Here is a 15,826-nt window from a genome sequence, read left to right as displayed (position 1 = left end):
ATCTTCCTATCCAACCAATCTCTGATCTCTTTCTTAGTTGGATTCCAGTGATATGGCATCACACATCTCTTATGCATATTTCGGTCCCATCAATAGAACCATTTGTTGGCTGCGTGGGGCCTGACCCAAGTTCATCATTAGTTAGCCAAACAAATCCCTACACTGATAGCCTGAATTCAGATATTCCAAAGTGTTCATCTTTTATATTTGTAAACGGTTCGAGTCTAGATGAAGACTAATCATCAGTATTGATTTACAAAGAAGTGAAAAGTGTGTGACACTACTGGCCCTTTCAGCATCAGCCCAGAAAGCACAGACCAAAGTCTCACCAAAAGCAGTATGGGGGGATGCTAGAACCAAGTTTTTTCACCCTGAGATGGTCATGATGTCGGGTTATTCCTTTTTTTCCTACTTTCGCGTAGGTAGTTAAGTTCTAGGGCTCTATCTATCTAGCCCTTTATTCTGCCCTTTGGTACCTCCATGAAGGGGTACGATTGACCTTCGCGTAGCCCTAACCTTCGGTTCAGGTACTTTCATACTACTAGGGCAATGTATTGTGAATATTCCCAAGTTAGCTTAATTGTCTTACTTATCTTATTAAACGATCAAGGTTACTACCGCGTAAATAGATATCCTTACTTGCATTCAATTAACCAATGTAATTACATACATTCGTGCATCACATAAGCATTATAAATGAAATTCATACACAATATGACAAGATGCATTAACAGGAAACAAAGACATAGAATTTGTAGAATGCATCTCTTTATTGATATCTTCAGATGATTATAGACTCTATCTGCCTTGCACACACAGCTGTAGGGATCTGTGCACTTAGTTGCGGACTTCCACCCTAAGCCTCTATGCACTCAGCTGTAGAGCCTCCACCTATGTTGAGACCTAAAACTTAGACTTCTCTAAAGACTTCCTCTTTATCGCTCAAGACTTCTTACTTCTATAAAAAGCTACTTAGAGCTTACTTACTTAACTCTTTTTATACAATCCCATGGTCCGCAGACCATGGGTAGATCTTTATAACTAAATTTACACTTTAAAAAATAAGTGCAGGCAACCCTTTACGACTCATGACACCTTCGCGCTCCATGACCACAAAATGCAGAGAATTTACAACTTTATTACAAAATTTGACCCAAAACATGGGCTTTTAGCCCCAAAACTATCCTTGGGGGATCCCGTTCCCAACAACCCCTCATCCTTGTCTTAGGCTTGCCTAATAGGCTATAGTTAGGCTCACTAAAACACACAAAGAGGTCTCCCCGATAATTTCACGAACATTTACCTATTAACTTTTCTCTCTCCTCCTCTAGGAATAGCCTCCATGTAAGCTTCTCAAGGATATGGGAGGATGGATTTGGACACCCAGAGCCAAGAGAAATTATCACTAAGCATCAAACTTTATGCCAAGGAATATCAGGGCATGTCAAAAAGTGCTACAATGTGCTAGATAGTTTTGGGTTGTGCTAACATGTGCCAAATAGTGCTAAGGCATGCCAGGTGCTAAGACATTCTAGGATGTGCAGGTGCCAGAGTATATCAATATGCATCAAGGAGTTTCAAGGCAACAAAAGGAATAACCAAGCTAAAATGCAAGGAAATAAACACATAAGAGTGTTAATAAGTTGGTACTTTATCTTTTTCAAAAGGGGCATGCTAAGCACACTAGTAATATGTTCCAATACATGCCAAGTGCCAATGTGTGCCAAGTGTTAACATTTGTCAATGAAATATTATGCCAAGGTGTTCCAAGGCATGCTAGGGACTACAGGGCATGCCAACACATGATAGGGGAGTGCTATGCTATGCTAGGGCATGCCAACATGTGCTTGGGCATCCTACTTATGGAAAGATGTTCTAGGTACAAAGATTTTCCAAGACATGTGAGGTGCCAATGTTAGTGTACTCTTCCAAAGCATGTTAAGATGTGTCATGAGTGTTGAGGAGTGCTATGTCTCTCTCATTAATAGAATTGACAGAGCTTGATTATGTATTACATAGTATAGTTCCTACACAAACTAGTGGAACTTTATTTAAAAGAAATTTGTTAGATAATAAACCTAATAGAGATGAATCATGTGTTGACTCATAGGGAAACTATATTCTTATGACTTGAGGGAACTGATACTCACTAATTACTTCTTAACAAATTGACTGACTATTATAACCACTATGACCTTGGACACATAATGAAAAAGACTCCACAACAATGGTCTTAAATCGTTATCTTATGACAAAAGCTATAGTAACAAGTACATAGCATCATCAAAAACTCATTGGAATGATCAATTATGATGAACATTTTTTGACCGTCACCAAAAGTAACCAAAAAGAGCATTGGTGAGGGTCAATAAAACATCATCACTAGAAGTGTCACCAAAGAGAGAATTAGTGATGGGCCTTTAATGACCCTCACCAAAAGTATCACCAAAGAGAGAATTAGTGAGGGACCTTTAACAACCCTCACCAAACATGTCATTGAAAATTGCTTTGGTGACAAACCTTAAAGGACCATCACTATATACACTTACAAAAATGATTTTTTAAAGACTGTCACAATATGCGACCTTGGTGACAGACTTTAAATGTTCGTCACATGCATGAAGCATCATCAAAAACTCATTGGAATGATCAATGATGATGAACAATTATTGATCGTCACCAAAAGTAACCAAAAATAGCATTGGTGACGGTCAATAAAATATCATCACTAGAAGTGTCACCAAAGAGAGAATTAGTGACGGTCCTTTAATTACCCTCACCAAAAGTGTCATTGAAAATGGCTTTGGTGGAAAAGCTTAAAGGACCATCACTATATACACTTACAACAACACTTTTTTAAAGACCGTCACCATATGCAACATTGGTGACAGACCTTAAAGGTTCATCACAGGCATGACCCTCACCAATGACATTTTTTCTTGTAGTGCTAAAAGCTACTTAGAGCTTACTTACTTAGCTCTTTTTATACAATCCCATGGTCCGCAGACCATGGGTATATCTTTATAGCCGACTTTACACTTTACAAAATAAGGGTGGACAACCCTTTATGACTCATGACACCTTCATGCTCTGCAACCACAAAATGCGGAGACTTTACAACTTTATTACAAAATTTGACCCAAAACATGGGCTTTTAGCCCCAAAACTATCCTTGGGGGATCATGTTCACAAAAATCCCTCAGCCTTGTCTCGGGCTTGGCTAATAGGCTATAGTCAGGCTCACTAAAACACACAAAGAGGTCTCCCCAAGAATTTCACCAACATTTACCTATTAACTTTTCTCTCTCCTCCCCTAGGAATGGCCTCCATGTAAGCTTCTCAAGGATATGGGAGGATGTATTTGGACACCTAGAGCCAAGAGAAGTTATCATTAGGCATCAACTGTTAGACCATTGACAAGTCATCATCTCCCATTTCGAATAGATCTCCTTGGAAACAAGATGTTCTAGAAGATATGACCTTCATCTCTGTGTCATATAGCATCTAAAGCATTGATGACAAGTTAATCTCTCTTTGCACACTACAAAAAAATAATGCATTGATCTATATCAAGGTAGATGGAGTGATGAAGCTTCAATTATTGTCTTCCAAGGGTTAGGAGAAGGGTATCTCATCCTGCTAATGATGTAACTTAGGGTAGGGTTTCTCCTTTGTCTCTAGGGTGTCAAATAGGGTTATAACCATTCATATGCTAGCTTGAGTGGGGAATGGTTGATGAATCATATACAATAAGAAAAGTTACAGATACAACGACTAGTTATCCATGTATTTTGATGAATGGTAACTTTTTTATATGGAATTCAACAAAGATATTGAGACCAAGTTAATCACACAAGTCAATTTTAAGGGGGGATTGTTAAAGTAGTTAGGGTAAATTTGACTTGGTCATAGAATCAATTTTGATACAGTAATTAATGGGTTTATCATTGGCAGTTTACAGACCTAATGTTTTAGTTACCCCATGGTATTTTCATGTAATATAGCCTATTTAAGGGCTTGAGGACTCCATCGTAAGATGTCTCTAGGCCAAAGAACAATAAATATATTATTAGGAGTTGGTTTTCCCAAAAGGGTTTCGAGGATAATTTATGGTGTTCATGTGTTCTTGCCTTTATGTGTTCCTATTATACTTTTATTTTTTCTCTCTTTTTACAACAACATCATCATTAGGTTATCATAATAGACCATGCAAATTAGGTCCACATCATCTATAACAACTTCTTAACTTCTTAAATTTATTCTTCAGTCTTTGCATTATGGTTTTCCCTCGACTTCAATATAATACTATGTAGAATGGCCCCTACACTAAAGATTCCTTGCATCAGAGTTAACTGCAACCTATTTATTTTAATAAATATAATCTTGATTTAAACCCAAAATATTCTTCTTTGTCTTCCTTCTTCGTCTAACTTAATCTAAAAAACATTTATATTCATATTATTATTATTATTATTTTAACACTGATGAGAATTTATATTATAGTAAAACTTTTGTGCCTATGTCACAGCTTATACATCATGAGATTACAATTTCCTTGAAACCAAGGTGAAATGAGGCTAGGGCTTCTTCTTAATTGTCACATATTATGGCTATCTACTGACATACTTGCCTTAAATACGAAGGGTCTTTGGAAGAGAAAACTTTGCAAAAGACATATAAGATTTTGTAAAATTTACAAAACATAAAGACAAAAAAAATTAAATAAATCCTTTAGACTATGTTTAAGTATTTCCCTAATTCAGAAGGATCATTTTCAAGTCAAAACGTGTCTTATTTTCAAAATTGTTTGTGCTACGAACAATGGGGGAGCATAGGTTCATTATGTTGAGGAGAGCTTGCAATTGCTCCACTAGTTTCTGCAAAATATCCAACTCATCATTTGTTCTCTATGTTTGTGACTTATTTTCCATCATTGTCTCCAATGAAATTATGATTGCAACAACTAATTGGTTGAATTTCAAAAGCAAGATAGAAATATTTTATTTTATTTTGGTTGAGTTCTCAGTTAATTTTTTGGTTGTATGGCACATAGAAGGAAACACCCACAAGTAGGGAATGCATGCAAGGTTTATCAGTGGGCCAAAGAGGTTCACATAGTCTATAGCATGTGCATAGGGTTTTGGGTTGTAGAAAAATGATGTGGGCTCAAATAGAGGTGTACACAAGCTATAGAATACCTTGAATGCGCATATTGGTTAAAATCAAGAATGGAAAAGGAAAAAGGCGAGAATGTAGCTCCAATGTTGTGTTGATGTAAATCTCAAGTGGATAAATCTTACAAGTGGAAAACCAAAGATGATATTTCACAAGAAATCCCTAAATCTAATATAAATATAAGGTTAAAAGTTGAAAGAATCTCCTCCTTGGTAGAGTTTCCAAATCCATCTTTGAACTTTTTCTTATGGGGATCAAACCATGAATATGTCTTCATAATTTCTATTTCTTTTTAGTAATGAAATTCCTAAAATTATAGGATTTTAAAGTCTCACACATTAAATCTCTTAATTGAGAACTTCAATATATGGTAAAAAATATATTGTAAAACAACTTCAATATATAGTAAAATATAAATTGTAAAGCATTTTGTCGTATTAATTCATCTCATGTTGTTAATTAGGTCTATCATAAGTGGTTGTATGACATATTGGTATTATGCTCACACATGTTCTATTTATCTAAGTGACATGACACTACTTTGAGATTCTATATAATCTAATTTACCATGGGTACCATCCTCAAAATGAGAGGAAGTGCCTCGTGAGTTTCCTCGAACTCAACTTAAATTACTATATTTCAACTCATTTAGCTTGAAATTTTTTTAAGTATAATCCAAATTGCACATAAATGTAATGAAGTTAAATTTTAATCACTACATAAATTTTAGAAAAGACGGGTGAATTTGAATTGGATTAGAAGAATTTTTACCATTAATAATATACATCAATAAATTTTATATAAGATCATGAAAACATTTGATCATTATGATACTAAAGATTTGAAATGATTTAGTTAAACATTAAATAGGAAATAGAACACAACTTTGACAACATGTTGAAGCCTCGAAAATCGCTGCAACAACATTGGGGATAACCACCCGGTCCGGACCTTAGTACAGCTCCTTTTCCGTTTGGAATAGTGGCTCCGACTGGGGATAATTGGACCAGTTTCCCAAAAGTGAATAAAAGGGATGGATGAATGATTTATAAACTAGGCTAATGGTAAGCGAATAACTAAACTATCAACAAGAATATATAAACTATAATCTATCCCGGGAACTTATCTGAGCTTTAAAGTGCAGCGTTTGATGATCTATGTCTATAAACAGGCATATAGATGAATCTATTTAACAAACATAGGCATTATTTCATTCATGATTACTATGCTTAAACAGTTAAGCAAAGCGATTAAAGCGATATTACCACACTTATCATTTATATCATTGACATATACATGATTAAAAAGAAACACATCATAAAACATCCAATAGTGGAATAAATACAGATCTGTTGTTACAACGCATGCATATAATCAATAATAGCAGGAATAATCACATAGCAATTCATATGAAAGGAATGAATTCAGACATAGATAGAAATACCATATTGGCTGCGCAACACTCCCAATATCAATCGCTATTTGTAGTTCTTCCTTCAACGCAAAAACACTCTCAACAAAGACAATAGTGCACAATTGCATAAAAAGCTTCCTTGTTGAATTAAGAACAACTGGTCCAGTTTTATAAAAGAATATTGACTGAAGCACAATAGTGCAAACTTCAGTCTATTAAGTCTGATACAAAACTTTACGACCCTTTCTAAAAACATGAAAGGGTCTATAAATACTAAATTAATCTAAATATCTATTAAACTGAAATCCTACTAAATTGGTATCAATAAATATTGATCCTATTTCCCTCAGCGATCTGGCAATTGACGGCATGATTCATCAAGTAGGCTGCTTGCCTTTAAATCTGAGCTGACTTATCGCAAGCATTGGCTCTACTTCAGGCGGTTTGTTGAGGCGCGAACTGAGCTGGGCGGCATAGGTGGCATCCTGAATATCGGGAATTATACACCCGATTGCATCTGTTAAACACTTAAGGGCGGTTCTCTGTGTGTGCGGCTTAATCAAGAAGAGCCAATATGCATCAAAGGTTAAACTATTAATCCCGGCGATTAATCTCCCCTTTTCCTCCAAGTCAGGATAACATGATTGCTCCAACATGTTTGTTGTTGTCATCTTTCTTGGTGTACATTGGGAAATCATATTTGCTAAGTAGAGAGTGTTGTTAACTAGATCAACTAGATTGCTGGAAGTTGATTTACATCTTCAAGCCGCCCTCTCTGCTTTCATCACCTGAGTCTGCCATTCTGTGAAGAGTATATCCTTATATGTTTCTAGGATCCTGGGCAAATTTGCTGCTTTCCCTTGATTAGAATCTTGCCAGTCAAGATATGAGGTTATGATCTCTTCGGCTTGGTCTAACTCATTCCTGGCCTTTTCCCCCTGCCGATTTATGGATGTCGTTAGCTCACACAATGGCTCTGCCTCAGTGATTTGTTGACACAGGAGCCTAATTTGTGATATTAATGAAGTGTTTATTTGCAATGCTTCTGCTCTGAACTCATCCACTTGTGGAGCGCCCTTTATTATTTCGAGCTGCGATGACAATTGAGCGATTTGCTCATCTTTTGTTTTCATCATTTGCTCATTTGCTGCCCTCAATTGTGCCAATGCCTCCGATAATTCCTTCTATTTCTGGATCGCGCTTTGGTCGATCCTTTGCTTCTCTGCCTGCAATTGCTAAGTTAATTGACTGTTCATTTGTTGTTGTGTCGACAATTGTTGCTCCGCCTGCTCTGCCTTCTGCTTTGATTCAGCAAACTCTACTTGTAATGCGAAAATTTCTTGGTCCTTCGTCTTCAGTAGAAGACTTACCTCCGATGCCTTGTCGATTTTCGCTGCCGAATAGGCTCCTGCATACTACGACAGTTTTTTTAGGTCATCGGAGGGGTCAAATTCCTCCTTCCAAACCACGCTGCCCGTAACAGTTTGTTCTTGGAAAAGGGAAGGTTGATCAATCTTCCTTCTTTTCCTTTGTCGTTTTACCACTGCTCTATGCCTCGGGCTGTAGAAAACATCCAGGGGAGGAATATCTTCTACCTGTAGAATGATTTGGTCGGAGGGGTCTTTTGGTATTACTTCAACATCCTTAGAAATGGGTGGGCCGCTGGTTCCACTTAGAACCTGAGGTGAAGTGATGTCCTGTGTATCGTTTGTCTTGGAAGTGTCTGTATCTTTGGAACATTCCAACCCACTGATGATAGAGTCAAATTGCTTCCATTCCTGGAGCAATTTGGGGTCAATACGAGTATCTATATTGACATCAATGGTGGTTTGTTTCTGCTTTTCGGCTTCAGACTCCTTCTGCACTTCTTCCTGTTGTTTCTTCTGTTGCTCTTCTTGTTCTTTCCTCTGTCTTTCCTCTTGTTCTTTCATTTGCTGTTCCTCTATCTCTTTCCTCTGTCTTTCCTCTTGTGCTCTCCGCTGCTTTTCTGCCTGTTCTTTCCTTTGCCTTTCCTCCTGTTCCTTTTTATGATCTTTTGTTATAACAGGAGGTTCGCTCGACTGTTGCCGACCAGGCTCGCTTGATGATGTTGCTGGGGTCGTTGCTAGTAAATCTAGAGGCAGAGTTTGCAACCTCTGTTCTCTAAGTTTATTAAATTCAGTCAACCCTTCATCATTATACTTTGTTAGGGCAAATTGTCTAACCTGGCTTATTTATTCAACTGAGGAGAACAGGTCATCAAAGATATCTTCCTTATGATCAAATCTTGTCAGTTTGGCCTGTTCTAATGCATTATAGGCAACTTTACTTGGATCGAAATGCTTATTTGGGAGAGTCGCTAGAGTCAAGGATTGAATTTTTGTGGCTTCCTTTTCTGCATGCTTGAGGTCATGCAGGGTATATACACCACACCTCAAAGGAAAAGAGGGTCAGCCTTGCTTCTTATTCTTCTAGAGTGTTTGTGTAACACTCTCGGAAATAATTTGGTAAGAAATTTCCCTTGCTAGAAGTTTATCTGGTATGTACAGAGGGAGGACATGGGGTCTGGATTGGCTGCCGAAAACTCTTATGTAGGTAAACCTTTCCTCTCCAAACCATCTACCTATTCCAGTTAAATCAATTCCGGCTTGATAAGAAATTTTGGGAGCAGGTCTATCAAAAATGGAATAATGAATAGGCAACATAAAGCCATTACAGACTTGGTATAGATGATGTTTATAAGAAGACTTCCATAATTTCTGGTGATATATATCAATGGGCGAGGGGTCTTGTGCAGTCCACCTCCAGCCGAGTACGGGGAATTCAGAATTATAACAGAGGGTATCTAGAATATAGGCACTGTAGTAAAATGGGGGAATTATTATTTCAGAAATCCGGGTCTTACTTCTAAACTCAAGCACAGCTTGTGCTAGTTTGTCAGAAAGGATAGTGGCCCAATCCATAATTATACTGTTTACTGCTTCCTCCATTAGAGGAACCATTTCTATGGTAAATTTAGCAGATTCATGCAATCCCCATAATCTACACATCATTATTCCCGCATAGCAATAAGGAGAAGCCAGAGAATCAACCGAGTACTTACCGGAAGATTCGTGTTTATGTTTGGCTGGATTTTGCCTCCAATCCCGGATGGGTTCGGATTCAACTTCATTATTGCTTGCAAACTTCTCCAGGAACGCCTTGTTATATATCTTCTCTGGCTCGGGCAAATGATACATTTGCCTTAGATCTTCTGCCTTGAATGATTCGAAAATTCTCCCATCTCTGGTGCTGAAGGTTCTATCCAAAATTGGGATTTCTTCGATCGCCCACCGCACGACGTCTGTGTATGGGAGAATTTACTCCCTGGCCGCTATCTTGTGAAGGAAAGAATCGGCTAAATCTTTGAGAGTACTCTCAGACTTCCGAAGTAAATCCACACTAGCTTCTGTTACTGTCTTTACTGGTTGCTCGGCTTCAATCAGGTTGTAAGTGCCTTGCCACGTAACTCTGGTGAGACCCGTACACGTAGTATCAGACATTAAGCCCTTCTTTTTGTCTACGACAGCTTGTCCTACAACTGGTGTAGCGGACGCGCCCGCAGTCTTCTTGGATTTCTTCCCCATCTTGCTCAAGCTTCCTTCTATGGATGAATTCTGCACAGCAGCGAAAATAAACGTAACACAGAAATATGCTAATGAAAATCCAATATGGGAAAGATATATTGATCAAAGCGTGCTGAGAGATTAACTCTTAAAAAATGGCTGTGGATCCAATTGATGGGAAGATCTTATAGATACATTAAATGGTCGTTTAAGGCCTGCAACCCCTTAAATGCTCATTACACCATAATTGGGTCGAATAACTCACTTAAGCGTGCTATGGATATTTTGGCGGTTGAGTGCAGGTGATCGATTATTTAAGGGATCAAACTTTAAATACGAATGGATCACAATATCCCTCCATTTAACGGCTTTTTCGAAATCCGTGCTATATCATGATCGGGCATCGGGAACACTTTAAATCTTTATGTTGACAATTTTGAAACGTCGATCGCCGATAGCGATATCGCATCGCATCGAGAGAATAGGTGTTATATAAACATATGGATAGCATAACCCCAATCGCCGATAGCGAAATCGCATCGGATCGGCGTGAAAAGACATAACAATGTGCATAGTGTATCGCCGATTGCCCGATTGCCCATATCGCATCGCATCGGGGGTAAAACCTGGGTGCCTCATTATTAAGCATAGGATATTGCCGATAGCCGATAGCGAAATCGCGTCGGATCGGGGTAAATGGCTTAAGGTGCTTGGACTTCATATAAAGTATCGCCGATAGCGATCGCCGATTGTGCATCGCATCGGGGCTAATGGTATGGGGGCGCTTTTAAAATATGCATAGAGCATTGCCGATAGCCGATAGCGAAATCGCATCGGCGGAGACCAATGTGCCACTTATTTTTGTTTTCTATGTTATTGTGATATGCGATCTTGCGATCGCTTTATCGCAGCAATAAAAGATTGTTTTATTTGATCGAACATGGGTTTTTTCAAAGGTTTTATATAATATCTTCATTTAGTTTGCGTACCTTTTACAAATAATGCGCTATTGATACCAATTAATTTCTAAAGGGACCCATTTCATATAATAATTTTGTAAATATAAATGATATGAAATGGGGGGTTGTTGTAGGGCACAACACAACATTACTCCACAATGTATATAAAAATTAATTAATTATCTAATTATCTATCTTTTAAAATGAACTATTGATGATACTAGCATCGAATAGGTATTTCCACATAGGTCTAGGTGTCTAGACATCTAGGATTCATCTAGAAGGACCTAATATCTTTAGCAATTACTTTAATAAATGGAATTATGAAAGTAATTTACTCTTATAAGAAAAAGCATGTTAATATAATGAAATTCTAAGGTTATTTGCATTAGTGAATTAGTTGAATCTTAATCGTTAAACTCAAGCGACGTTGAGATCTAATATCAATCATTAATCACTTTGGATATTAGAGTTGTGGATTCGGTCAATAACTCAAACTTATAAAAGGAAGGTTAGGATAAGGGAATGGCACATCTAGGGAGCACAGGTAGTAAGATCTCAATGATTAGGTGGAGAAGGACATTCTTCCAAGTTTTGTAGATTGTGAGTGTTGGGAGTGGGATCCCCCAAGGGTAGTTTTGGGGCTAAAAGCCCATGTTTGAGTCAAATTTTGTAATAAAAATGTAAAGACTTTGCATTTTGTGGTCGCGGAGCATGAAGGTGTTATGTGTCATAAAGGGTAGTCTACCCTTAGTTTTGTAAAGTAAAGTCAGTTGTAAAGAGATCTACCCATGGTTTATGGACCATGGGATTGTATAAAAAGAGCTAAGCTCTAAGTAGTTTTAGAGACATAGAATAATGACTAAGGTAAGAGAGCCATAGCTCTGAAGTAAGAACTCTAAGTCTTGGGTTGTAGCGTAGGTAGAGACTCTGCAGCTGAGTGCATAGAGGCCTAGGATAGAAGTCTGTAGCGGAGTGCGCAGACCCCTGCAGCTGTGTGCACAAGGTGGACAAAGCCTGTAAACATTTGGAAGATATTAATAAAGAGAGATGTTCTTCAATTCCTGTGTCTTTTTTCTGTTATTGCATCTTACTATGTTATGTATGAATTTCCTTTGTTATGCTTATGTGATGCCCGAATGAATGCAATTACATTGAATAATTGAACATAATTACGATTATATGTTTACGTGGTGATAACTATAATTATTGGATAAGATAAGCAAGTTACTTAGAGTGATTTGGGAATCTGTGCAGCACGTTGCCATAGTAACGCGAAAGTACCTGATAAATAGGATAGGGTTGCGTGAAGGTTGATCATACCCTTTCACAGAGGTATTAAAGGATAGGACAAAGGGATCATCTTGCAAGCCCTAGAGCGAAGTGACTTGCACGAAGGTAAGAATAGAGGGAATCAAATGACATCACAACCATCTCATGGTGCGGAAAATTGGTTCTAGCATCCCCCCATACTGCTTCAGGTGAGCCTTCGATCCACGCTCTGTGGGTTGATTCCAAAAGGGCCAGCAGTGTAGGGATTTGTTTGCCTAATTAACGTTGAACCTAGGTCATGCCCCCTCAAGCCAAAAAATGGTTTCGTTCCCGGGACCAGAATCTTCATAAGAGATGTGTGATGTCATATCACTGGAATCCAACTAAAATGGAGATAGGAGACTAGTTGGATAGGAAGATCCACAAATTCGCGATGCAGGAGAAAAAAAACCTGCGATTGACAAAGGAACAGTGGTTGGACAGATACCTATATACAGAGATCCACAAGGTCTTTTTCTACTCCTTCCCTATTGAGCTATACAAGTGGATCGTGAAGCTAGTAGATAGTCATGGAAGGTGGAAAATTGATGGTCCTATTCTGTGGACCCCAAGCTAGTGCAGAGGTTGGAAGCATCAGTGGATAAGATCGCTTGCACTGTCGATCATTGGCTCGATCGCGTCATAGGAGGATTTGTGACTGAATTTGCAGTTGACACCTCAGTCAGCTACAGTGAGGCGGAGCGACGCTTTTTCAAAGGACCGCGAGGTAAGTACGTAAAATATTTGAATACTTGGATTAAAATGCTATTGTGTGAAAAATGGGTTATGCAGCTACCTTGATGTTCAGAACTACACAAAGCGGAAAAACTTATAAGAACAAAGGAAAAAAGGGTCCGGAGTATATTCCATTGATTTCACCTCCATGAGGTGATGAAGAAGAGAGAGCGAAGGTTTCTCCATGAAGTTCTATTCAGTTAATAAGACAAGGATTTCCGCGAATACCACCTCCAACTTCACCCGTACCACCTCCATCACAGTTGAGTATGGCAAATACAGTGAAGATACCTTTGTTCAAAGGCTTGGGAAATGAGGACCCGGACAAATTTTGGTTCATTGTGAGGGCCGTATGGGAAGCTCAAGGTGTTACAGATGATCATATGAGGAAGGTGACATTGGTTAGCGCTCTACAAGATTGTGCACTAACCTGGTATATTAAGTACTCTAATGATAACCCAAATGCTGGAGTGGCAGAGATTTAGACAATAATGAATAAAGAATTCAGTAGACCTAAATCTAAGGTGCAATCGATTGTGGGATTCAAAGCAATTGCGATAATAATAGGCAAGATGCCTTGGGAACTAGATCAGAGGTTTAAATGTACAATCTGTGAAGCCAACATGAACCTAACGACCGGAAAGCATCGCGAGTGGTTTTTTTCTTCACTCCTGCCACACTTAAGGGTTGTGCTATCGCAATAGAAGATAAAAACTCAGGCAGAGGCTTTGGAGATTGCCATGAGACTACATGAGACCTGATGCAAGATCCAAACCTGGGGGTTCAGAAGATCCATGTGCAGCTGAAGAATCTGCGCCTTGAGATGCAAAGTCTGAAGCAGGACAAGACGGTTCGACCAGAGGTGTGCGAGGAGGTATGGTTCTTGAAATGTAAGAGTTAGGGACATGAAAAGGATCATTGCCCAGTCTTTGCAAACTATATTGCAGGAGGGGGACCAATGCCTTTGAGGCTAGAAGCTCAAGCAGGACCTAGCACGGGGCCTGCATTATGGTGTGCTATCTGTCAGGTAGCCAGAAAACATGCCATGAATAACTATCATTTGTTGCAGAAGTTTCTACATGCACTGCAACAGCTATTCTACAACTTTTGTAGGTCAGTAGGGCATGATGAGAGTACCTGCAGGAGCTATGAATTGATGATGGATAGAACTCCTGCCTATAGGGTTTAGACCAAAACACGGCCCCCTGATCAGAGCGTAGGGATGGCACGAACAGGATTTCAGGGGTGTGGAAGAGGCTGAGGCAAAGGAGGACCTGGAAGAGGTTGAGGAGAGTTGATTTGCTACAATTTCGAAGGACCGGGACACTATTCTCGTGATTGCACTAATCCAACATGTCCGTCGTGCAAGTATTGCATGTTGTTTGATCATGAAATGGAAGATTGTCCTACGCTGATAGCTAGGATATGTGATAAAGGGGCGCTACCACCTCCGTCGACTCAGAACCTGTAGATGATGAGGTCTGAGCTGTGCGAAGAGGATCCAAATGTAAATATAATGCTTAGGAGTGGAATCGTGATAGGATATGACAAGGGAAAATAGGCAAAAGATAGTACATGGGTTCGCAAAGCTCCGACGAGAGCGGCTGAGATTGATTTGGAGTGCGCATGTGAAACCTTCGTGGAAGCTAAAAAGAGCTTCGTTAAGGTCTCCACCTCAGGAAGCAGGGATAATCCTGAGTAGGGGATGGACCCCTCTATGCTCATAACTTTCCTGGAGACCTATATCAATTTACTGCGTGATAATAAGGTTGTGAAAGGGTTACATGATCTCATCAATAGATGTGCTCGAACCACGTAGGGTGAGTTGCGCATAGTACGAAATATTGGCAAGCATAAAACAAGGACAGGACGGGAGATGAGACTGACTGCACGAATAGGAGAGTATGAGATGGATCAGGTTATTTTGGACCTGTGGTCAGACGCAAACATCCTACCAAAGCAGACTTGGGAACGAATGGGGAGACCCGCATTGCAATGGTCTTCGATTCAGCTAAGGATGGTCAATCAGCATAAGATCATCCCCATGGGGCGGCTGGAGGGGGTGACTGTGGATATTGAGGGACCGGGTGCGTTGGCTGATTTTGACCTGATAGAGATAGTGGATGACAACAATCCCTATCTTGTGCTCCTAGGAATTGACTGGGCCACTAATATGAATGGGGTAATCAATCTAAAGAAGTGGAAGATTATCTTTGAGAAGAAATCGTTATGTGTAATAGTACCTATAGATCTTGCTAAGGGATCGCACTATACAAAACTAGTCCGCGATTATGAGAGTGATGACGATTTGGACTGTATCTATAAGATAATAACACAAGATCAATATTGGGTGAATCCCACCACGAATGGACAGATTGCATGGGATCACTAGAGTTCCTGCACTTTGGAATCTGATGAAGAGTTAGAGCACTGGCAGAACTAGTTACATGAAGTGACTATGTTGAACAACAACATGATGACCCAATCGCTATGTTGTGTGTCCTCAGACGTAAGAAATTTGCCTACATATGATGGTCTGAATGAGGTAGATATCTTTTTGGATGCATTTGAAAGGGAGGTACCAAAGAATCAGCACTTCCAAGCGTCGGATTGGGCACTACATGCTATGCCCTCAAGATGGTGGGGTA

The sequence above is a fragment of the Pinus tabuliformis genome, chromosome 1_1 (genome assembly GCF_031772625.1).
Source record: "Pinus tabuliformis cultivar Carrire ecotype Pingquan chromosome 1_1, CPIR1, whole genome shotgun sequence".
In the NCBI taxonomy this organism is placed as follows: Eukaryota; Viridiplantae; Streptophyta; class Pinopsida; order Pinales; family Pinaceae; genus Pinus; species Pinus tabuliformis.
Note: the sequence above shows the minus strand (reverse complement) of the source record.